This window comes from Phascolarctos cinereus, unplaced genomic scaffold, assembly GCF_003287225.1.
Source record: "Phascolarctos cinereus isolate Bilbo 61053 unplaced genomic scaffold, phaCin_HiC Scaffold_4;HRSCAF=312, whole genome shotgun sequence".
Taxonomy (NCBI): domain Eukaryota; kingdom Metazoa; phylum Chordata; class Mammalia; order Diprotodontia; family Phascolarctidae; genus Phascolarctos; species Phascolarctos cinereus.
The window spans coordinates 43,012,148-43,039,100 of NW_027555847.1; the positions used below are offsets into that span (position 1 = coordinate 43,012,148).

Genomic DNA, 26,953 nt, shown 5'->3' on the forward strand with positions numbered 1-26,953 from the left:
GAAAAAAATCAATTAATCATCTTTTTACTACATCTGCATGATAAAAAATTTCTTAATATTTGAGTTGGTAACATTTATGATAACACCACACAATTATGATTGTACATAAAGAATGTCAAAGAAAGGCATATATTAGCCCAAGCAAAAGTTGAAAATCATGTAATATGGTGTGTGTTTGTGTGTGTGTGTGTATGTGTGTGTGTGTGTGTGTGTGTGTGTGTGTGTGTGTGTGTGTGTTTATGCCGGTTGACCCACATGATAAATATCTATAAACCATGAAAGGAATTACCCAGTCAGTTCATCTGTTATACCACTGCTTAAGAGGTATTCTTAGAATATAGATTTGACTATTTCACTCTTCTATGCAATCAACTCCAATTTCTCCTTATTGCCTCTAGGATCAAATACATAATTCTATTTGACACTCAGAGTTCTTCACAACGTTGTTTCAGCTGATGTTTCCAGATTTTCTCTAGCATTACTCCCTTTCATACACAATACAGCATAATTGGCCTTCTTCCTTTCCCTCCTAAGTGGTATTATATCTTTCATCATTGTATCTTAAAACAGACTGTCCTCTTACCTGCAAAAGATACCCACCCAACTCATAGAAATCCTAGCATATTTAAAAATTCATTTCGTGTACTACCTGTTCCTCAGCCCTTTCCTGATCCCTGCCATTGCTAGTCCTTCCACCTTTTTTAATCACTTTCCTTTAATTTACATGGCATATATTTGCATATCTGCCCATGCTGTTTTTCCCCAAAGAATGAAAGCTTCTTAAGGGTAAGGGATTGTTTCATTTTTGTTTCTGTATCCAAATAACAATGCTACTTATTTAATATTTGCTTAGCCAACACCTTAGTAGATATTATATTATGACATACTTTTGCCAGGGACAGCTAGGTAGCTCAGTGGGTAGAGAACAGGGCCTGGAGAAAGGAAGACTTCTCTTCCTGAATTAAATTCTGGCCTCAGACATTCATTGGCTGTATGACCATGGGCAAGTCATTTATTATCACTTACCTTAGTTTCTTTATCTATAAAATGAGATGGATTTGGAAATGACAATCCACTCCACTATCTTTCTTAAGAAAACCACAAATGAGGACAAAAAGATTTGAAAATGATTGAAATTGCCAATTTTAACTGAAGACTTTTGCAGGTACCTATGTCCAGTAAAAGGTATTTGTGTGAAACTTTCTGCAACTTCTCAATTTACATTTTTAAATTACGTGCAATGACAAATTCCTACATACAAACTGTGTGTAGTGGTAATAATGTATAACTTTTTTGTCTGATTCCTGATTATACTGTGTGGATTTCAGTAGTTGAGAGTGAGACAATTCTAGATGTGGTTTGTTTCATAGACTTGTGGCCTTGGTATATCATGTCTTCTGTCTTCCATGAAAATAGGTACAATTTAGTACAATTTATTTTTATTCCTTAATTCTACTAGAATAATAAATTTTAAATGGTAATTTACTCAGAAATACCTTTAGGAAATACAGGAAAAAACCCTCTAATATAGTGGAAGATTAAGCTAAATTTATCTTTTTCAAAACTAGTACACTATTTATTCAAACATCTAAATAAATCTGTTATTTTATCTTATCATATGTTATTTTTAATAATAAAGATCATTTTGTTCTCAACAGAGAGGACCATAATTACTGTTTCACCCCCTCAAGTGGATGTTACTGTTGGTGAGAGTATAGTCCTACCTTGTCAGGTTTTCCATGATCCTTCTGTTGAGATCGTATTCACATGGTCTTTTAATGGGCACATTATTGACTTCCAAAGAGGAGTGCCTCATTTCAAAAGAATTGGAGGAGTAAGTTGCTTTATTGTATAATAAAATGAAGCAAGACCTTGGATAGCAGAAATATGTCTTATCATTATTCTTCATGTGAATAGATATTCACTTGCTTTATGAAGCTGCATCTGTTGTGTTCTTGGTCATTTTATGTATTTCATAAAGATGGTTATATTACATGTGGAATGTTAATACCTAAATTGAAAAAAACAAGTGGAGTATAGGAAAGAAATGATAATGTGAGTGAATCTTTTAATTTCACAACTGTCTTGCTCTAAATAGTTGGAAAGCTCTAGTAATATTCCAAATGAGGGGCCTACTGTGTGTGATTATGTTTTTATACTCTTGCTCCTTTAATCTCCAGGAATTTGTTGGAGATTTGATGATAAGAGAGATTCAGTTGAATCATACTGGAAAATATATGTGCATGGTACAAATGACTCTAGACAGTCTATCTGCAGTGTCAGATATCATTGTTAGAGGTAAGGTAAAAGTGAGAATATATGCAAGCATATGGCTTGAATATATTTTCAGAAATTGGACAATTTTAATACTTAACTAGCAGAGTCATGAGAGGCCAAGTCTTGGTAGTGATTCAGTAAAAACTTGTTATTTTCTAACCCCAGGGACTGAGGAAGAAAAAAATGAACTTTGAATTAATCAGGTTTGAATTAACCATTTTTGTCCCTTAAAAATCAGTAGGGAATTTTTTTGAAAAGAAAATATTCGTCAATATGAATTATGTGCTACTCTGAATAATGCAGTATTGTCTTATAGTGGTTTTATTAAATATGTTCTCTTAGGCCCTTCCACACCTTTGCAAATTTTTTTTCTCTGAGTTAGCTTTTGGGGTAAGGAGTGGAGAGAGATATTTTATTATTTGGATTAGATTTTCATTGAGTCCAATTACATGTCAGATTTGGAATATTATTTAAGGAATACTTCTAGGGATATCTCCATCACCCTCATGGTATTTTATTATATTTACCATTGATGGTAGGATCATGTACCTAAAAGCTCTTGACAGCCCAGGCTACTGGGGAGAAATCTATGAGATGAAATGGATAAGGTTACGGGTGAAGTTTTGCACTGAGATGCAGATAATCAACTTCACAAGTACACATCCGAGAATATGTAGGCGTTCAATAGGATTCAGTAATGTGATATGGCAGCTAATCATGTTAAAATATTTTTAGGCTGCATTGAGACTGCATAGCTTTCAAGAATTAGGAGGTGAGAGGCCTTTGGTGCTCTGTCCTGGACAAAAGATGTGTGAAACATTGGCTTTCAATTGGGACACTACAGCTTATCATGAACCTTGATAAGCCGGAATGTGTCTGATTAGGACAACTAGGAAAAGGAGAGTCTTGCATACATGTTTTATGAAGTTTATTTGAAGGGACTAGGGACGGTTATCAAGAGGAAGAGGAGAGTCAAAGGGACATGGAAGCTTTCTTCAAGTAGATCCATGAAAATAACGTCTGTAGTTATGGGAAAACTGAGTTAGACTTGTTCCACCTTGTCCAAAAGAGCAGATCTAGTAACAATAAATAAAAATTGACGAGAGACACATTTTGCTGTAATGTAAGGGTTAAAAAAATGTTTTCATTGATTAGAGCTATTGAAAATGGCTATCTCAATGGGTGGTAAGTTTCCTCTCATTAGAAGTCTTTAACTGAACACACATTATATGTATGCATGTGTATGTATATATGTGTGTGTGTGTGTGTACATATATATGTATATACATATATACATGCACATATGTTATATATGCACATGTTTACTGAATAAACATTTACTGTGTATGTTGAACTAGGAATTCTTTGGAGTATGGATCACCTCTGATTCTGAAATTATTTGATTATCTAAAAAGAATATCTAAACATGTTGTATAAATTAACAAAGATTTCAGGAAACTAATACACTGTCTATACTTATATAGGATTCACAAGTTGTATTTTCCTTGACTGCCAAGGAAAGAATAAACTACTCCCATCACAAACCAACAATTTGAATAGCCTTTGGTATAGTTATCATAAAATATCTTTTTTACAAGTCCCCCAGGTCCACCAAATAATGTGAGAATACAGAACATTTCAAGTACCACTTCTAAGCTCTGCTGGAGATCAGGAATCGACAATAATAGTCCATTCAAATATATATTATCCAGACCCGAACACCTTTTTCTGTAGGCTGGCTGGCTGTTTCCACAAGTAAGAAATATTTATTATATTTTCTGTGATAAGAAGTTAATTTAATTTGGCTACTGTTAAGACATCTGACTTATTCCTCTAAATATTTTCAGTTCCAGAAATTCTCAGTGGGAAGAGGTATAGTGCAACAGTGGTGGGCTTGAATCCATGGGTGGAGTGTGATTTCCGTATTGTTGCTGGCAATTGCATTGGAATTGGGGAACCCAGTCAGCCATCCAAATTATTAAGAACCAAAGCAGCAGGTGAGCACTAATGAATTCCTGTAATTTTGGGATTCTTTAATTAAATATCCATTCATTAAATCATAATTTGTTAAGTACTTAATATGTACTACATGCTATCTTAAGACATAATGACAAATCTCTCCACCAATAAGTCTATATGTCTATATTTCCAAATGTGTGCATCTCAAATCTCTCCACCAATAAGTCTATATGTCTATATTTCCAAATGTGTGCATCTATGTATATATTTACAATGTGTTATGTTTGTGTGTATAGATATAGATATAGATATAGATATAGATATAGATATAGATATAGATATAGATATAGATATAGATATAGATATAGATATAGATATAGATATAGATATAGATGTAGATGTATATATACACATATACATACACACGTATACATACATACATATGTGTGTATATATTCTTATTCCATGCCCAAAATAAGCATCTAGTTTATGGGAGTAAATATCATGTGCCAATCTAAATAATATCCCTAGCATGTGGGGAAGCAACTTTTATGGAGAAGGAGCTATATATCCCCACAGATGCAAACAATAGCCATTTAGTTTATTCACTTATTTATTTATTTTTTGCTTTTAGGCAATTGGGATTAAGTGACTTGGCAGGGTCACACAGCTAGTGAGTGTCAAATGTTTGGTCTGAGGACGGATTTGAACTCAGGTCCTCCTGACTTCTGGGCCGGTGCTCTATCCACTGCGCCACCTAGCTGCCCCACAAACAATAGCCATTTAAAGGGCAGTCAAGCCAGCCTTGTTTAAAGAGCAAGCCAGAGAGAGAGAGAGAGAGAGAGAGAGAGAGAGAGAGAGAGAGAGAGAGAGAGAGGCAGCATGTCCTAAGAAATTCAAACCATGGTCATCACCATGACCTCCATGGATGTGGCCTAGGGCCAGTGTGATTTTATGGAAAAACAATGCTACTCACCAAGTATCAAATGACACTGCATCATACAATGAAAAAAAATATTATTTGTAGAAATGATACTGTAGATGAGGCATTGTCACAAGCTTTTTCATTGCATCCTAAAAACAAAACCAAAAAAAGCAAACTATGGGACATGTCCATATGATTTTTAACTGAAAGCTCCCATGTATGTTGTCTCACCATTAGAATAGGAACTCCTTGAAAAAGTGACTGTCTTTTGTTCCATTTATGTTCCTACTGTTTAGCACAGTGTTTTTACATGTAGTAGGTAATTGATAAATGTATTCATTCATTCACATCAAAAATATACAAAGTAGATACAAAATACAATTTTTGAGGGAGGTCCTTAATAATTGAGAAGGATAAAGTGAAATTAAGAACAATGGGAAAGGTAGAGATAAGGACATAGTGTACTAGGATCAGGAGAAAATGAGAGATGTGGTGTATTATGGGGGGAAAACTAATTCTGCTTGGCTGACACTTGCAGATAATGTATAATAAGACAGGAAACATTGGCCATCGTGTCCATCATGAAACAATGGAGGAATGGACATAAAGCATTATATTGTTGTATTGACATTCAAGTTTTATAAGTTGAGGACTTCCTGTCTAGATTTTTATCTGAAAAAGTCAGGTGATATTGCCCCAAACTCTTAAATTTAATAAAAGTTGATTATTTTTGAGAAATAGAGTGGGATCCTAAATAAACACCTGGCCAGAGATCAGCAAAACATTGACGTAAGTCTGTCCTCTCATGCACACTGGTTAGATGAGACGAGGCAAATTATTTAATGTTTCAGTGACTCAAGCAACTATCCAAGGAGATAAGATGCAGAGTAGGTCCCGATCTGCATTTTAAGTTTCCTGCTTAAGTTTTCCCTATACTAATGAAATTGAAGGTAAGTCCAAAAAACGATATAGGCAAACCAGCCTGATAAAGTTAAAGATTGCTTAGAATTTATCTCTCTATTCTTTCATATATTATTTTTCTAGCCAAAATCTAGCAGAGAATCAGTATATTTGTGAATGTAAATGAGTTGCTGCTTGTTTCATTAAAATGTTGTAGCCCAGAATTAATTGAGCCTCTGCTAGTGCAGTGAGCCATACATTTCCATCTCTCTCAACTATGACCTACTTGAGGCTTCATTGAGCAGTAGCATATTTTTGCTGTGCAAATGAGCTACCTCCTGAATCCATTTAACAGAAACACTAATTGAGCATCCACTGGTACATAGCCCAGTGGCATCAGAGTGGGACCTGGCAGAAAAGGCATTCCCATCTTTCTTCCCTTTCTTCTCTTGATCCTATTTCTTTCATTCTTTAACTCTTGAGTTCAAGGTGTCATTTAGTCTGTTTGCTGTACTAAATTCTCAAACAAGTTTCTTTTACATTTAATTAGTCAGGCAAAGAAGGACTCAGTTTGTTGGAGTACCTCTTAACCTTTTTGTTTACTCTATAGAAATCCATAGTATAGAAGAAGAAACCAAAACATTTTGCCCCCAGTGATTTTGTAAAATCATCCAGACCAGTGCTGTCAAACTTGAATAGAAACAGGTGCACTCAACCTAACATGGGCTTCTTCAGGTCACATATTGACTTAGTTTTGAAATTTAATGTTATTTGACTAATGTGGAAATAGTTGAATATGATCGTATTGCTATATTAGATTGCTTGCCATCTTGTGGAAGGGAGATGGGAGGGAAGGAAGAAGAAAAAAATTGGAACTCAAAATTGTATAAAAGTGATTGTTGAAAACTATCTTTACATGGAATTGGATAAAAAGATAAAATGCTATTAAATTGGGGGAAATGTAATGTTACTTATGCCTTATTGTATTTTATGTGTTTGGTTAAATATTTGCCAATTATATTTTAATCAGTTTCGTGTCATACTTGGTAGTACTGCATTGGGAGAGAGCGTGTGGCCATGGCATACATATGGGTCATGTTTGAAACCTATATTCCAGCTGTCAATGAAAGAGAACATCGTTGGTCCCCCATCCCTAACCTTTACCTTTCCAGATGTCGGAAATGGAGTCCCAGAGAAATGAAGTGAATTTCCCAAGGTAATATGGTTCATTAATGTTGCAATTAGAACTCAAAATCAGCTCTCTTGACTTCCAGTCATTGCCCTTTTTGTTGACAGCTGTCCTTTTGTCCTTTTAACAATGACTGTGCTGCTGGACTTCTGTTAACCAGATCTATCTATGAGCTGGCTTTTCCTGTTTTTGTAGCATAATAGAAATAGATGGTGATGTTGTTTGCTTTTAAGCCATGCATTTTAATGGTTTGTCCTGGACTCTGAGAAAGATGAGGCTTGACTTAGACCCCTACCACCACTTATTAGCTGAGTGGAAACAGGTGAGTGATGTCTCTGCAAATTTTCAATTTTCTCATTTAAAAAATAGATAGAGTGTCTGTAGTCTGTGACAAAATGGATACAAATTTGGCCTGGCTTCAAGTCACACTTCTGACAAATCTTGATGGTAAAACCCTGGCAAGTCCCTTAACTTTTCATTGTTTCAGATCACTGTGTAAAACTAAGCTGAAGATCTGCATCGGTGAAGGGAGTTTACTCACTGGGACAATACTAAAGAAGTGTAAAGATGAGTCGAAACATCTCCCCCTCCATAAAAAAAGGCCGTAGTTGTCATCTCATAGTGATATGATCAGATAAGATGACGTATGTAAGGTATTTTGTAAACCTCAAAAAATATATACATATAAATCAGTTTTAAGGAACTATGAGATGTGGATGAGTCCTTCGAATCAACAGAAAGGAAATTATTTTCAATATAGTTTTAGCATATTTTGTTTGAAAATGGGCAATGATGCTTTGTTAACTAGAAGATATTAAAGCTCCACACCCTCTTCTAAGCATAAATTTTAAGAATATTCATGCAGAAAGGTAACTTACAGTGCAAGTAATTAAATGTGTTCTTTTTAGGAAGTCAATGAACAAGAATTTATTAAATGTGTACTAATGTGGCAGACACTGTGATAAGTGCTGAGGACACAAAGAAACAAAAACATCATCTCAGCTCTCAAGGAGTTTATATTCTAATGGGAGAGAAAGACTGTAAACAGAAGTGTAAATGGGATTATATGAAGTGAAAATCAGCACAAATCCATTATACGGTAAAGCTAGAATCCAGACTAGAATTCAGAGATTCTAATGCTAGTCCCAGTGAGTTTTCTACTTCATCACACTGCCTTTTCTCATGACAAATAAAGGAGAGAGTTTTTCTTTCTTTTCTATTCTTTCTTTTCTTCCTTCCCTTGTCTCTCTCTCTCTCTCTCTCTCTCTCTCTCTCTCTCTCTCTCTCTCTCTCTCTCTCTCTCTGTTTCTTTCTTTTTCCAGCAAACAGACAAATCTGATCTATATTGGTTAAGTACAAGTCAGAATTTTCTTGCTTTTGGACCAAGGTCATTTTAAGCTCTACAAGTAAATGAACTAGAAGTAAATGCCAACTGATCCTTACAATTTAGGAAAGCAGAAAAGTAGAACAAATAAAATTTTAGTGTCACTAGATAGCAATTTGGTATTGTTAAGAGGAATCATTCATTTAATTTACCACCATCTTTCCTCTGAACCAAAGAATTCGTTTTCTGTTACCTCAACTATTTCAGTGAATCCATGATCTTTTTCTCATCTCTATCTACCACCTATCTATCTCTATATATCATCCAATGATGCAGACCATAACCCATCTTCCCTACTTAAACTGCTAGAATCTTGTCTGTCTCCCTATAGATTCTTGATAGATGGTCTATCCAACATGTGGGAACATTTTCTGGCTGTTTGTTTTAAATTTAATATTACAGTCTTATCAATGTAGTGCTTATATTCTCTATCTGTTCTGTTCACCTCTTGCTGCATGTTCGTCTCTCAATTTTTTCAATTATATATCTTATAGGTTATAACCTTTAGAAAATATTTTGCCCAGAAGTCATCACTGATAATATGTCGCTTCCTATTTCTCCCCCTCTTACTTTTCTCCATTGTTTTCTGGGTAATCTACTATTTATTGATATGTACCTATTTACCAACACACACACACACACAGATAAATATAGATAGATAGATAGATAGATAGATAGATAGATAGATAGATAGATAGATGGATGGATGGATGGATAGGTAGATGGATGGATGAGAGGCAATGTGTTTTAATATAAGCAAGGTGGAGTAATTATGACTTGGATTCAAGTTTAGCATCTAGCACAATAGGCAGCTAGGTTGCTCAGTGGATACAGAACTGGGCCTGCAGTGAGGAAGACCTGAGTTCAGATCCAGCTTCAAATGTTTGCTAGCTGTGTGACCCTGGGCAAGTCACTTAGCCTCTGTCTGTCTTAAAACACTGGAGAAGGAAATGGTAAATCACTCCAGTAACTTTTGTCAAGGCAGTCGGGTAGCTCAGTGGATAAAGTGCTAGGCCTTTCATCAGGAAGTCCTGAGTTAACACTGGCCTCATGCATTTACTAGCTGTTTGACCCTGGGCAAATCACTTAACCCTCTTTTCCTCACTTCCTCATCTGTAAAATGAGCTGGAGAAGAAAATGGCAAAGTACTCTAGCATATTTGCCAGGAAAACCCCAAAAGGGGTCATGAAAAGTCAGGCACAACTGATTTGACTCAATAACAATACCTATTGACTCTGTGGCCAAAGACAAGTTAGTCAATGTCTTGGTACCCTAGGAATTTTAGTAAAACTCTTATTTTACAGAATTTATTACAATGTATTAGTGAAAAGTGTTTCCATTCTGAGAGTTCATTGAATTGATGAAATCACACTTCTATGCCTCTCCCTACAAAAAAAAAAAGAAAAAAGAAAGAAAAGAAAGAAACTAATTTGTGTATGTAAGAGCTAACTAGCTAAATATCTGTCTAAAATGGAGTAGAGAGTTTACTGGATATTTATTTTGATGAGAGTTTTCTCTTATTACAACTAGAAACAATTATGCTTTTCATACATTGAAAAGATTACAGTATAAAGAAGCAGACATTCCAATACCCATTGATTAATTCCATCTTTGCTTTTATGTTCATTTGAACCAATCCAAATCATTCTAGTATTTTCACTGAATACACTTCTCTAGCCAGTAGAGATTATGTAAACCAATAAAATGAAATCATCCTCAATCTTGAAATGAAATATGCCACTAAGAAATTAATTTTCATATATTGTTCCCTCTGGCATGGGTATTTTAGTCAATGGAAAATTGTTTTAAAAAGTTTAAATTTTCTGATGACAAAATAAAAGAAAGGTCTTTTTCACTTGCTTATTGAAAAAATAATTAATGTAATACCTCAGTAACATGTTTACAGCACAACTGTGTAATTAGTCTGGGAATCAGCAGTGTCACACTTACCATCTGAATGGAACTTCATTTTGCCAATTAGTAGATGATGAATAATAATGTCAAATACATGATGTTACTTGGTTTTTTAATTAATCCTGGAACCTGGGTGCTCCTATATCAAGCACAACAGTGTCCTCTATCTTAGAAATTTGGAAACATGTAAACATAATTTATGCTCATTAAAAATTCAAAACTATTACAATGTCCTTATTCAAAACTTTGAAGGGTGAAATATCAAAGCAAAAATCTTCCAGTAAAACAGGGACTGCAATGATGACAATTCTGCATTTCTGTTTGTGCTTTAGTCACTATAGTGGCACCAACAAACCAGTGGAGGTGGAGGAAGTAAATCCACGCTCGCCATTACATGGGAGGTAAATTTAAGTTCAGCTATCTTATTTTGAAAAGGAAAAAAAAAACATCTATTTGTCCAGGAAGATTTCTGGGAAAACAAGAAAAAATTAAAGTGGATCCTCTGGTCACTGTTAAGATAGAAATATAAAAATTGATACATTAAAATTTATTTAGAAAAACACTTTAAAATATTATTAAAATGAAATAATGCATATAGTGTTATATAAATCATCCCTATGAATAAAACTAATTATGAATAAAATTATTCAAAATCTATATTCATTTGATTATAGGTAAACAACGTTATGTACTAACCTAAAAGACAAAGCAGAATAATCATTGATTAAAATCACAGAATTTCACAGCTGAAAAAGTTCCTAATCATTGTATCCAGTTTTCTCATTTGAGTAATAAGGAAATTAGACCCAAAGAAGTGAAATGACTTTTCTAAGGTCATGGCAAATTAGTGCCGGTCCCAGACAAAATCCCAGATCTTGGGATATTTTGTCTATTTCTCCTTGACAGTCAATGCTGCTTTGCAGAGCTAATGCTGGTTTTTGGAGGATGGGAGGCATAGAGTTCTTTTGGTTGATGTTACACTATTTGTGGTTATTTAGGTTTGGTTTTGAAATTTGAGAAGAACATGTTGACAAAGCATCCTCTCTGGTAACTGTTAATTTACAGAGAATCAAACACTACCAGTAGAAACTGGACTTCAACACATCAAGATGAGTTATGTACTGTAGGCAAACCACATGGGGTTTAGACTCAATGCTGCGATTTTCTTGGGCATGCCTGGGGTCAAAAAGACTCAACCCATGTTTTGAACAGGATATAACCCATTCTCTTTTTAGCAGATGGGCTGAAGATTAATGAAGCAACAGAGCAAAAATAAGTCCAAAAAAACCCGCTCCATTTTGCTCTTATGAAGGTTATATTCCAACCAAAATCTAATTAATTCTGAAGAAGTTGCCGTTCCTTAATTGAAGTACAAGGAATTTCTGAAAATACTTCTTGATTCTGTTGGAATTAAATGCTTGTTCGGCCAAAAGCCCTTGATCCTCTAGTTGGCAAAACCACTTTCACATGATGACTTGTCTGTCCAAGACTCCTACGGCATCATTGAGGTCTCCTAATGTGTTGGGCTCAAATGAACAATTTTCTACGTGGAATAAAGGGGCTTATGGTCAACCCTGGATACTACTGCATTTCCCACTGTGATTAAAGGGGCTTAAAGGTTTATAGGAAATTACTTTTAACACTGACTACATCAATTCTTCTAGCTACCTAGAAGGAGGGCAAAGATCATAATGTATACATACATATATAGATAGATAGATATAGATAGATATACACACACACATATATACATAACTATATATAAATATATGTATGTGGGAATGTATAAATATATATGTTTGTCTATATGCATACACCTGTGAATATATACATATACATGTCTGTGGATATATACATACAAATACATGTAGATATACATGTATAGGTGTTATGGTCTACATTTATGTATGTACTATATTTTTACTTTGCTATAGCCAGCTCTTCTCAACACCCTGGTAATACCATTTCCCAGACTAAAGTGTATAAGAAAAATGTCCCGTAATCACCAACTTTGGTTTCAAAGTTACAAGTTATAAATAAGGGATGATTATGATTTAGAAAATTCCTGTTTCTCAGTTTCATTTTTATTAAAAGAGAAATAAAATGGAGAATATGCAATAAGTTTAAAACAGAAGCAAGCTGACCTATTGAATACCTTTTCCCACAATAAATATTTAATTCCCTGAGGCTATTCAAATGCTGTATTGGTCTGTAAAGTTTATCGAGTTGCCAGATCTTTGACAACCTTGGTATCAATAAATATGTGCTACACTTTTCAGTTACATGTTTTGAATCATGTAAAATAGACACTGAGCTAAATTCTACCAGTAGTCTAAGGGGTATATATAGTGTGTTTAGAAGGTGCACAATTTTGGGGGGAGGGGCTGAAATACAAATAAATGCTTCCCCTTATAGAAAGAAGTATCTTATTGGCTTGTAAAACAAGAAGTGAATTATGAAAGCCCTTTTAAAAACAGCCAGAAAACGTGTCACTGCACAAATGAAACTTCCACTACATTAACCAGTGGACATGACTTTGATTAATCAAATAGCTTCTCACTTTAATCCACTGAAATACATGTAAAGGGAGAATGTACAAAGTATACTGTAAAGATACAAGAAAACTAATTTAGAAGCTTATATTGCCATCTCATCTCTGTCATGAGACCTTGGTTTAGTCCCTTCTTGTAGGGTCTTTCTTCTCTCAATTTGAAAATGAGGGTTTTATTACATGGTCATGAACCCTGTTGTTAAATAATATATGTAGACAAACTATTTTAGCTATTGATGGTTGATTCTCCTAGGCTGGAAACATACCTCTAGGGACTGCAGAGACTGAATGTAATATTTAGTAATTCTGCACAATACAGTATACTGATTTTAGCCACATATCTGAGTCATGGACAGTCATGTACCTTCAAACACATATTTTTAGTAGCTAGGACCATTCAAAGGATAGTATTTTCCACAAAGTCGATACTTAATGAATGGTTGTTCAATACATTAATAGCATCTAGGAGACACAGAGAATCTATGTTGCCCTTGGCATCAGGAACAATTGAGTTTGAATCTAGCTTCAGATGCTTATTGACTATGTAAAAAACATTTGGTAAATTCTTTACCATTAGCCTTAGTTTCCTCATCTGTAACAGTAATGAATAATCGACCTAACAAGACTGTTGTGAGGATAACATAACATATATTAAAAATAAATTGCAACATTTCAGTTGTATATATAGTTGTATATAAAGTTGTATTCCATTTTCATCTATAGGCAGCAATATATCTGAATAGCAATTTTTCAATGACAATCACTACTTCCCTAGATGAACTAATGATTTTTTCCCCTTCCTTTGTGTGCTTTGTTTCAATCTAAGAGGAAGATGTCTTTGGGGTCCCCGCTCCCATCGGTGAATCTTTTCCTAGGCTTTTGGCTCCTGCTTACCTAAGAGGAAATAAAGACCAAACACATTCGTTTCCACATTCGACAATCTGTTCTTACATCGTTTTTGAGAATTGGCAAGAGCAACCCTAATTGCACTTCACTAACACAAATAAAACATAATTTTTCTCCTTACTCCAATGAACTGACTAACCATCCTGATTAAATCCCAAATCACAGAAGCATCAAAAAAAAAATGCTCAAGCAAATAGCTACAGCTAAATAAATCTCTTCCATATACTATCTCATTTAACTCTCTCAAGTCTGAGCTAACTATGAAAGAGAAAAACGAAAAACAGAAATTATAGATATGTGAAAGTCCTGGGGACTGCATCTGTCTGGTCCCATTCCAATCATTACTCTCTCCTGATCTACTGAAAACAAAGAATTCTCTCACCCCACACTTGCCATCTCTAGTGAATTCCAGATCAATATGAATGTTCCATTTTTTTTTCTATTACTTCAACTCTGCCATCAGATTTCCATTGTCAGTGCAGAGTCTATTTCCTTTTCTTTTTTTTTAAAATTTTATGTATAATATCATTGCAAGGGGCCCCTTGAAGATGAACACCCTGCAGCACCCATCTAAAAGGAGCTAAAGAAAGCTAAAGGAAAGGAAAAGTAGGCAACCTAGAATTGCCTGAAAGTTCCAACCTTGCTGATTCCAGCCCAACATGAGGCAAGCTGCCAAAACCCTACCACCTCCAGTTGCCAACATAAGAATCACCAGCACACAAAGCCAGTGACTAAGACCTAGGCTCCCAACACAAGAAGCTTAGGTCAGTGCCCTCTGTTCCCCAGCAGGAGAGCCAGATCTTTTTATAGGCCAGGGAATAAAGAAACCATGAGTAAAAAGAAATGTACCATAGATTCATATTATGAGTGGAGATCAAGACAGAAATTCTGAAGAGGACAACATTGTCAACAAACCGACAGCTGCAACATCAAAAGGGAATATGAACTTGGTCTGAAGCCCAAAAAGCCTTCTTAGAAGAGCTTAAGAAGGATTTTAAAAGTCTAATGAGAGAGGTAGAAGAGTCCTTAAAACATACAATTGGCCAATAGGAAAAAAAAAGTACACTGAAGAAAACAAATCCCTGAAAAGTACAATTGGCCAATTGGAGAAGGAAGTACAAAAGCTAACAGAAGAAAACTGTCTGATAAAAACTAGAATTTGGACAAATGGAAACTAATATGAGAGAGAAAAAATCAGTCAAACAGAGACACAAAAAAAATAAAAAAATAGATGAAAATGTAAAATATCTCATCAGTAAAACAACTGACCTGGAAAATTGATTCAGGAAAGACAATTTAAAAACCATTGGACCACCTGAAAATCATGATGAAAAAAAAAGCCTGGACAGTGTCTTTCAGGAAATCATAAAGGAAAACTGCCTGGAAGTCCTAGAACCAGAAGGTAAAATGACTGTAGAAAGAATACACAGCTCACCACCTGAAAGAGATCCCAAATTGACAACACCAAGGAATATAATAGCAAAATTCCAAAATTATCAGATGAAAGAGAAGGTGCTGCAAGCAGCCAGAAAGAAATAATTTAAATATCAAGGAACCACAGTCAGGATTACACAGGACCTTGCAGTTCTGCATTAAAAGAGTGCAGGGCACGGAATAAGATATTCCATAAGGCAAAGGAGCTGGGATTGTACCCAAGGATCAACTACCTTCAAAAATGAGCCTGATTTTTCAAGGGAGGAGATTCATATTCAATGAAATAGGGGACTTACAAACCTTCCTCATAAAAAGACCAGAGCTCAACAAAAAATTTGATGTTCAAGTACAGGACCCAAGAAGGAGTTAAAAAGGTAAATGGGACAGAAAGATACAATATGTTGTTAAGGTGGGGGGGTGTTTAAACCCCTACAAGGGAATATGACACTTGCAACCCTTGAAAACTGCATTATTATTACACCATGCTAAAGGAATATACATAAAGAGAGTGGATATTAGCTGACTTTGATGTAATGATAAAAAAAATTCTAATCAAGTAGGTTAAATGGATCCAAATAATGGAATAGGGGACTTCCAAACCTTCCTCATAAAAAGACCAGAGCTTAACAAAAAATTGATCTTCAAGGACTCAAGGACTCAAGAAGGACATAAAAAGGTAAATGGGACAGAAAGATAAAATATGTTGTTAATAAAAGGGGAGTGTTTATATCCCTACAAGGGGAGATGACACTTGCAACTGTCAAGAATCGTATTGTCATTACACCATGCTTCTACATGAAAAGACCACAGAGCGTGGAACATGATGTTATTTAAGGCACAGGAGCTTGGAACGCAGCCAAGGATCAATTACCCATGAAAAATAAGCATCATTTTTGAAGGGAGGAGAAGGATATTCAAATAAATAGGAGACTTCCAAACTTTCCTAATAAAAAGACCAGAGCTTGACTATTGGGGGGCAAGCCAAGATGGCGGAGGGAAAGCAGTGACTTGCTTGAGCTCTCCCCCAAAACCCCTCCAAATATTCATTAAAAAAAATGGCTCTAAACAAATTCTGAAGCAGCAGAACTCACAAGAAGACAGAGTGAAACATATTTCCAGCCAAAGACAACCTGGATGATTGATCAGAAAAGTGTATCACACCGGGCTGGGAGCGCAGCACAGCACAGCATGGGCACACAGGCCGCAGCAAACCTGGAGCAGGCCTCAGAGGACTGAATCCTGGGCAGCTGAAGAGGTTTCTAGACTCCTCATTCCACCAATGCCAAAGTAAACTTAGAAGGTCAGTGGGAAAAGTCTGTTTCTGTCGGTGGTCAGAGAGGAAGGGGGGGTTTCAGCTCCATTGCCCACGAGATTGGCCCTGGGGGGGCAGCTCCATCCTGAGCTTCTGGCCCATAGATTGAGGGGGAATCCAGTGGCTGATCAGAGAGGGACTTCAGGGCTCTCTTTGCCAGTGCTGAGGCAGGAATCTCTTGCTTTGCCTATTTGTGGATCTGGGTCACAGTTCTGGGCAGCAGTGCTGGGGTGAAGAGGAGTGCTGGCGTGGTGGAGGTTGTAGTGGCTGTGGAGAGGAACCCCTCCTCATAGTTACAACACAAAAAGGAGTACTTGTAGTCACAGGCCAGGAAAGGAGTAACACTCCCCCTTATCATACCACCTTGGAAGAACTGAAAATTTACAGGTCCCTACAAGTATCTCTGAAAACAGCTACACAAACCCCTCAAGCTTGGGACAGTACACTCTCCACATTAAAGCAGACTCTTACCTTAACAAGGAGTTTAAAACTCAAGTAATTGGCAGGGATCATGAGCAAGCAGTGCAAAAAGAGTCAGACTATATCATCTTACTTTGGTGACAAAGAAGATCAAAATATACAACCAGAAGAAGACAACAAAATCAAAGCTCCTACATCCAAAGCCTCCAAGAAAAATATGAATCAGTCCCAGGCCTTGGAAGAGCTCAAAAGGGATTTTGAGAAGCAAGTAAAGGAAGTAGAGGAAAAACTGGGAAGAGAAATGAGAGTGATGCAAGAAAATCATGAAAAACAAGTCAACAGCTTGCTAAAGGAGACCCAAAAAAACTGAAGAAAATAACACCTTAAAAAATAGCCTAACCCAAATGGCAAAAGAGGTCCAAAAAGCCAATGAGGAGAAAAATGCCCTAAAAAAAAAATTGGCCAAATGGAAAAGGAAGTCCAAAAGATTACTGAAGAAAATACTTCCTTAAAAATTAGAATAGAGCAATTGGAAGATAGTGACTTTATGAGAAATCAAGACACTGTAAAACAAATCCAAAAGAATGAAAAATTAGAAAACAATGTGAAATATCTCATTGGAAAAACAACTGACCTGGAAAATAGATCCAGGAGAGAGAATTTAAAAATTATTGGACTATCTGAAAGCCATGATCAAAAAAAGAGCCTAGACATTATCTTTCAAGAAATTATCAAGGAAAATTGCTCTGATATATTAGAACCAGAGGGCAAAATAGAAATTGAAAGAATCCACAGATCTCCTCCTGAAAGAGATCCCCAAAGGAAAACTCCTAGGAATATTAGCCAAATTCCAGAGTTCCCAGGTCAAGGAGAAAATATTACAAGCTGCCAGAAGGAAACAATTCAAGTACTGTGGAAACACAATCAGGATAACACAAGATTTAGCAGCTTCTACATTAAAGGACCGCAGGGCATGGAATATAATATTCGGAGGGCAAAGGAGATAGGATTACAACCAAGAATCACCTACCCAGCAAAACTGAGTATAATCCTTCAGGGGAAAAAATGGTCATTCAGTGAAATAGAGGACTTTCAAGCATTCCTGATGAAAAGACCAGAGCTAAACAGAAAATTTGACTTTCAAATACAGGACTCAGTGGAACATGAAGAGGTAAACAGGAAAGAGAAATCATAAGAGGCTTATTAAGATTGAACTGTTTACATTCCTGCATGGAAAGATGATATTTGTAACTCATGAGAACTTTGTCAGTATTAGGGTAGTTGAAGGAAAAAAATTGTATGTATGTATATATAGATAGATAGAGGGCACAGGGTGAGTTGAAGATTAAGGGGTCATATCTGGAGAATAAAATTAAGGGATGAGAGAGGATGATACTCGGAGAGAAGAAAGGGAGAGGTAGAATGGGGTAAATTATCTCACAAAAAAAAAAAAAGAAAAGTCTCTCACAGTGGAGGGGAAACAGGGGAAGGTGAGAGGGAATGAGGGAATCTTATTCTCATAGGATTTGGCTTAAGGAGAGAATAACATACACATTCAATTGGGTATGGAAATCTGTCTTACCCTACAGGAAAATAGGGGGAGAAGGGGACAAGAGAGCAGGGGAGTGATAGAAAGGAGGGCAGATTGGGAAAGAGGGTAATCAGAAGCAAATACTTCTGAGGAGGGACAGGGTCAAAAGAAAGAATAGAATAAATGGGAGGGCAGGATAGGATTAAGGGAAATAGAGTTAGTTTTTCACAACATGTCTACTAAGGAAGTCTTTTGCATAACTGCACATGTACAACCTGTATTGAGTTGCTTGCCTTTTCAATGAGGGTGGGTGGGGAGGGAGGAAGGGAGAAAATTTGGAACTCAAAGTTTTAAAAACCATGTTTTAAAAAAAATGTTTTCACATGCAACTGGGAAATAAGAAATACAGGAAATGGGGTACAGAAGTCTATCCTGCTCTACAGGAAAATGGAAGGGGAAGGGGATAAGAGAAGGGAGGGGGGAGAGATAGAAGAGAAGGCAGACCAAGGGAAGGGGTATTCAGAATGCATGCCATCTTGGGGTGGGGGTTAGGGTTGAGAAATTTGGAACTCAAAAACTTGTAGAAGTGAAAAATAACTATATAAATTCCAGTTATGTCATCATCATCATCATCATCATCATCCTACAGTCACCAGGCTTCTAGTCTTTTGATGATTCATTCCCTGAGCCTTGGACTTTGCTCCTGCTGAGCTCAAGCTGTATTTGTAGAGCAATGCAGGGGTGTGCTGGTAAATGTTTAACACCCGGTTGTTGTTTTTCAATGTCTGACTCTTTGTGACCCCATTTGGAATTTTCATGACAAAGATACTGGAAGGGTTTACCATTTCCTTCTACAGCTCATTTGACAAATGAGGAAACTGAGGCAAACTGAGTTAAGTGACTTGCCTAGAGTCACATAGCTAGTAAAGTGTCTAAGGCCAGATTTGAGCTTAGGATGATGAGTCTTCCTGACTGTAGGCCCAGCACTCTATCTGCTATGCCACCTAGTTTCCCTTAACAACTAGGCTCTGGGGGGAAATGTATTATTCACTCACCTTTAAGTTTATTCTGCATTATTAACATTTTCTTAAGTCTAGCTGATCAATAAACAAAAAATCAAACCCTAAAAAAAAAAAAACTTTACTATTCTTGGGGGATAATTTTTTTTTTTTTTGTAGATGGGTATTATGGAAATGTTTTGCATATTTGCACATGCATAATCTATGTCAAATTGTTTGGAGAGAAAAGGAAGAATGGAGGGAGAGAATTTGCTACTCAAAATTTAAAAAAAAAACTAATATTAAAATTTTGTTTACATGAAATTGAGAAAAAATACAACAAAAATTGAACATGAAAAAAAAGACCAGAGCTCAATAAAAAATTTGATTTTCAGGTACAAGATTCAAGAGAGACATAAAAAGGTAAATGGGACAGAAACATACAATATGTTGTTAATAAAAGGGGGCGGTTTACATCCCTACAAGGGAAGATGACACTTGCAACTCTTGAGAACTGTATTGTCATTACTCCATGTTAAAGGAGTATACATAAAGGAGGTGGATATTAGTTGACTTTGATCTAATGATTAAAAAATATATATGATCAAATGGGTTAAGTGGATCCAAGTAACTGGATTAGTTTGATTTTAGAAAGTGTACTGAGAAAAGAGGAGGAAGACAAGAGTAAATAACATGCAGGAAAAGAAACAAAATCCTATTACAGCAGAGGGAAAGAAGGGAGGGGGGTGAGCATTGTTTGAACCTTAATTGGTAAGACCTTGTAACTCATTGATTGTGAAATGTAATGTAGAGGGAAGAGTCAATATAGTCTTGGGGTTATGAATAGCACGCTAATTGATTGGTGATGTCAGAGACAGGAGACATGAGTTTTTGTGTAGATTCTGAGCAGCATGTTATATTTTCAGAAGTCAATCAGCTTTTGAAAATCAGAAAATGAGAGATATAATGCAATATAATAAGCACTTCATGTCTTGTCTTTCACATGCAAGCACATAGCATGGAATAGTGAGGACCAAATTGAACGAGGGGTCAAGAGAGACCTTTATTCAAATTCCTTTCAGTCAGTGAGTAAAGGGCTGAAGAATGGTTGATATAACATTTGCTGCCTGACAACTCCAGGAGAAATGCCAGAAGCAGAGCAGATGTCCATACACAACTTTTGTGGATCTGACCAAGGTCTTTGATACTGTCAGTCATAAGAGCTTATGGAAAATTATGTCGAAATTTGATTGCCTGGAGAAGTTCATCAGCATTGTATGTCAATTTCACAATGTCTTACTTACCGGGTTCTGGATAATGGATGATCCAATGGAGTGAAACAAGGCTGTGTGCTTGCTCCTATCCTTTTTAGCATGAAGTTTTCAGCCATGTTGTTAAATGGTTTCAATGAGGATGAGCATGGCATCAGGGTCAACTACTGCACTGATGGTAAATTCTTCAACTTGAAAAGACTACAAGCCAAGACCAAAGTGTTGCTGCATAATTTTCTGTTTGCAGATGATTGTGCACTCAGTGCACTGTTTGAAGCTGAGATGTAACAAAGTATGGATCCATTCTCTGCTGCTTGTGCTAATTTTGGCCTAAAAATTAATACCGAGAAAATGCAAGTGCTCCATCCACCACCACACCATCCATACATGGAACCATCAGTTACAGCAAACAGAGAAGTTTTGAATTCTGTGGATAAGTTCACTTACCTTGGTAGGGTATTTTCCAGGGATGTACACATTGATAATGAGGTTGATGCACTCATTGCCAGAGGTAGCTCAGTTTTTGGGAGGCTCTGAAGGAAAGTATGTAAGGGATGAAGTATTACACTGACTACCAAACTGAAGGTCTATAAAGCCATTGTTCTGACCTCATTCTTGTATGCCTGTGAAATCTGGACAATATACCAGTGCCATACCAGAAACTGAATTGCTTCCATTTGATTTCTCTTAAGAAGATTCTGAAGATTACCTGGCAGGATAACACACCAGACACTGAGGTCTTTCTTGAACTAAACTGCCAATTATTCAATCTGCTTCAGACAGTGCAACTATGATGGGCTGGCCATGTTGTTCAAATACAAAATGCACGCTTCCCAAAAAGACTATTTTATCACATGGCAAGTGATCACATGGTGGTCAGAAGAAATGATAGGTCTTTCTTATGAACTTTAAAGTTCATTGTGTGACATGGCATTGTAGTAATTTGTCATCCTAAAGCAGATGTAGGCACATTAATGACACATACCTTCTAGCTAGTTAATTTCTTTCTACTCCCTGTAAGAGATTGCAAGATGATCACGAAATAACATGTTTCCTTGTCTATGGACACAAGACTATGTCAAATTCTCCAATTATTTCATTTCTTCCTCTGAAGAGAATCTGTGAACCAACTTTCCATTTGTTACAAGTTCTTCATGACTTCTATTTTTCTTTACAGCAATAAATTGAATATGCATATGGTTCCATTCATTCACTAAGGTATTGATTCATTGTTCATTCTGCAAGGGTTATACATAAAAAGTAGCCAAAGTAAGGAAAGAGCTGGGTTGATTGTTCACATTCTTTTCCTTCCTTTTCCTCCACCATCACTAATGATGCAGATATGAATTGTAGAGGCCCAAGGGTCATTTTAAAATTTTTTATTACTTTCATGTATTCAATGTTCTAGAAATGATTCAACAGCAATTAAACTCCTATTCATCACCTTCTTCAAAGTTATCTGGACTCAGTTTTGAACAGCCATCAGAGACTATTGTCAAAAATCAATACTCAAAGTATTTTCCAAGTTGTTAGAAGATACAAGATCATCCACTTTGTTGGCTTGACTTTAGAGAACTCAGAATCATCTTCACTACAAGGTCACATACTAGAGGAAGACCTTAGATGACAAATACACAAAGTTTTGTAGCTTAAAGAGAGGTTTTTCTATATATATTCAAATAACTTATCTTTATAACAGTGGTATTGTTATAGTATATCAACCTGTATGTTTCTAAAGATCATTAAAATTATAATTTGTGAATTACTGTATGATTCTAAATATGTGTGTAAAACTTGAAATAGTCTTCATTTGAAGATTCATCTATTTATTCAAATACATTTGAAAGGATAAACTTGAAACTTCCCAAAACAATCTAAAGAACAAGAACAAGGAGACATGTGTTATTTACACATTAACCCTAGGGGCTATGCAAACTTAGAGAATTTGCATAAACTCATTGGATTTCATCTGCAAAAAAAAAGCTGGAATTAATGGTCTCTTTCATATCTAATGTATGATTCTAGGAATAAGATAATAATTCACTTTATTTAAACGTTCTATTGAAGAAGAAAAAAATACTTATTTTCTCGACAAAAGACAGGAACATGAGGGATGAACAAGGGAACAGATACTTTTGGAGGGAGAGGACCTGAGTTTAAATTCTGGCTTATTCCTATACTTTTTGTGTGACATTAGACAAGTTTCTTTTAAATTTTATTTTCCTCAATTTAGATGACTGGGTTGGGCTAGATGATTTTGAAATTCCTTCCAACTTTGAAAGTTTGACTTGAATGTCAAATAATGCATTGCATATTTTAATCTAAATAGTTTAAATTAAATATTAATATGCATATAATATAAATTATAAATACTACAGATATACTTGAAATTATGATTTTTTGTTTTGTCCTCTTCCTAGCCAATCCCAGAAGAACTGCAGAATGGAGAAGGATTTGGATATACTGTTATGTTTCGACCAGTTGACTCACTAACATGTATTAAAGCATCAGTGGCTTCTGTGGAAGCCTCAAAGTATGTGTATAGGAATGAAAGTCTTATACCTCTCTCCCCATTTGAAGTAAGAGTAGGTGTGTATAATAATGAAGGTGAAGGCACATTGCGTCCAGCAACTATTATCTACTCAGGAGAAGATGCTGAGTAGCAAAGCCTGCTTGAATCATTATATATGTTTTAAATTTGATTATAAGTTTTTATAACATCAATTATTCCTTCTTTCTTGTGATCACAGAGCCTCAACTGGCCCCAACTGGAGCTTCTGTACAGAGCTATTCAGCCTCTGAAGTGGACATTTCTTGGAATGCTGTTGCCTGGAACAGAAGCACAGGATGGGTGCTAGGTTATAGGTAGTATGTGCTAAGTTAATACAGAAATGTATTCAGAAACATTAAATGATATTTCCCAGCACTGCCATCTAATTTAGTTATTTAGGGAATATCAGTGACACTTGTGGATGTTAAAGACAGACAAAATCTACAAAATAAAATTCTTAAGGGGTGTGTGTGTGTGTGTGTGTGTGTGTGTGTGTGTGTGTGTGTGTGTGTGATTGCTCCTTTAGATGATCTGGTGAAGTCTATGTACCACTCTTCAAAATAAGGATTTAAAAGGCATAAAATGAAATACATAGTATTACAAAATAACCAAAATATTTACAAATTGTTACTAAAATGTTAAAAAAGAAAGTTTCTAGACCGCAGATTAAGAATTTACTTGCTACAGAGAAAAGATCGTGTGTAAGTTTATGGAAGCATTATTAGACGTCTGGTTTTGTGCTTTATTTAATTTGAAAGGAAATAAACATAGAAAATCCAGATTCATTTCTAGGATCTGGGCTGTCTCCATCAGGGTCTGAAAGAAGATCAGAGTCAAGGACATGAAGGGGTAGGCATGTCTGATATGCTCTAATCCATATGTCAATTTCAAAGCATGTTGCTTCTGCAGCTGTGCTGGTTTGCCTGCTCTGTCAGCAGCAGTTGGTTGATGGTTTCTGGGATTGACTGACCCCATGTCCACAAGAGTTGCTTCCTTAGATGGTAACCATGAGGGCTGGGATTGAAAGTAGGACCAGTAGTCAAGGAGGCACTTTCACTTCTAGAGCTCATGTGTCAGTTGGCCAACAATTGTCACTGACAGTGAAAAGGAAGTTGTTTTCCATATCCACAGTATATATGTATGTGTTTATATATGTATATGTATATGTACATACACAAACACACATATGCACACACATATATACATATACACACATATACACTTACATATGTATATGTGTGTATATATATTAATACATAAGTATATATAAATATATATATATATATTTATATTTATATAAATTATATATACTTATGTATTAATATATATGTAATCTTATATCCCTCACTAAAATGGAAGTTTACTGAGAACAGGAGCCTGTCCAACTCTAGCACAGTGTCTTAGACCTAATGAGGGCTTAAAAGTGTAACTTTGTTAAATTAGCAAGTAATACTTCAAACAAGAGAAAATATTGAAAAATTCTAAATAGAGTGTAATCAGATGATGAAAAACCTTTCTTGTTAACTTTTTATTAGTTTACACTTTTTATTAGAATAATCCTTTAGAAATTCTAATCATAAAGAAAATCCAAATCACAAAGAAGATTTTCCTTATATATTCTAAACAACCGTTTTCTAAATTGGAATTATACTATATTTTTGTCTCTTCCTTGTATTAATACCTTTTCTCTTCAATTGACAATTTCAATTATTAAATACACTATCTTCCTTAAAATCTGTCAGTTGGATGCTCCCAATTCTTACCCCTTCCAAACAAAGTAGCCAATATTTGAAACAATGAGCTTCCTTTTTGTTTTCAATGAATAGGTCTCATATTGGACAAAGGACTCAAAGGAAACCAGCGCTGGTAAAATCAGAGTCAATGTAAATGCAACAACAAAAAGCATCATGGGGCTAAAAGCCAATACAGTATACTTTGCAATAGTGAGAACCTATAATACTACAGGAACTGGTCCTTCAAGTGATCCAGTGAATGTCACTACTGAAAAATCTCGTATTTAAGCAAACTCCATAAATAGCTATACTGCAGTGGTCTACAGATAGGTAATGATATGCAATATATGTTTATATAAAGCACCAGCTATGTAGGCAAGAGGACCTGAGTTCCAATCCAGCCTCAGACACTTAGAAGCTGTATGAGCATGGGCAAGTCACTTAACGCTGTTTGCCTACATTTCCTCATTTGTTAAATGAACAGAAAAAGGAAATGGCAAACCACTTCAGTATCTTTGCCAAGAAAACTCCAAATGGAGTCACAGAGAGTTGGATACTTCCAAAACAACTCAACAACAACAAATGTGTGTAGACATATAGATATATATGAATATAGAGGGCAAGAGATAGATTGTTGGATAAGTAGAGATAGTTAGTCCTTCAGCTCAAATAAGAAATGCTCAAGTACTGATTTTTCCCCCAGAGGAGACAAAATTGTGTTATACTGTTACCTGATATTAATTTGGAATTGTATTCCTGGTTATGAATTCTTCAAAGAAAGGGATGCCTTATGCCTTACCCTGGAAATCTGAAATTCTGGATCTATTCTCTTATCTAATCTTCTTATGTAAATCAAAAGCTCATATATGACAGGTGTCATAACTTAAAGGGTTTTTTTTTATTTTGCTTTATTTTTATTCCACTTTCAATGAGTTGCATTAATCAAAGAACAAGTTTAATGGATATTTCCTAACTGAATTATCAGTTGAAGGATGGCCATTTTTTTGGGCCTGTCAGTGGCTAGCTGAGTAGTTAAAGATGATTGTAATAACTGATCTTTTGCCCTTGGCCAGAGCAGCTGCTAGGTACACAGCCCTTTCTTAGTCCACATTGAATCTAAGAACCAATTCTTGAGTAAGCCTGAGAGTGCCATGATTTGGTTCCTGTTCCTACTCCTTAAACAGCTGCACAGTTTTAGATCTGTGCCAGCTGGAGTCAATATTTTTTTTTATTTCTTTATTTATTTTTAGTTTTCAGCATTCACTTCCGCAAGATTTTGAGTTCGAAATTTTCTCCTCATCTCACCCCTCCTCCTACCCCAAGTCGGCATGCATTCTGAATACTCCTTCCCCTAATCTGCCTCCTTTCTATCACCCCCCCCATGCTCTTTGCCTTCTATTTTCCTGCAGGGCAGGATAAATTTCTATACCCCATTACCTGTTGCTAGATGCATGTAAAAACAATTTTTAACATTTGTTTTTAAAGCCTTGGTTTAAAACTTCTTTCCCTTCCTCCTTCCCCACCTACCTTCATTGAGAAGGCAAGCAACCCCATACAGGTTATACATGTGTATTCAGGCAAAATACTTCCAGAGTAGTCATATTTTGAAAAAATAAGTATATTTCCCTTCATCCTATCCCATCTCCTATTTATTCTATTCTCTCTTTTGACCCTGTCCCTCTTCAGAAATGTTTGCTT

The 26,953-nt window shown here is 35.8% G+C and overlaps 1 pseudogene; it reads left to right on the top strand.

Moving 5' to 3' along the window:
* The window catches only part of LOC110195631 (contactin-6-like), a 278,594-nt pseudogene that overhangs the window by 225,755 nt on the left and 25,886 nt on the right, over positions 1-26,953 (top strand).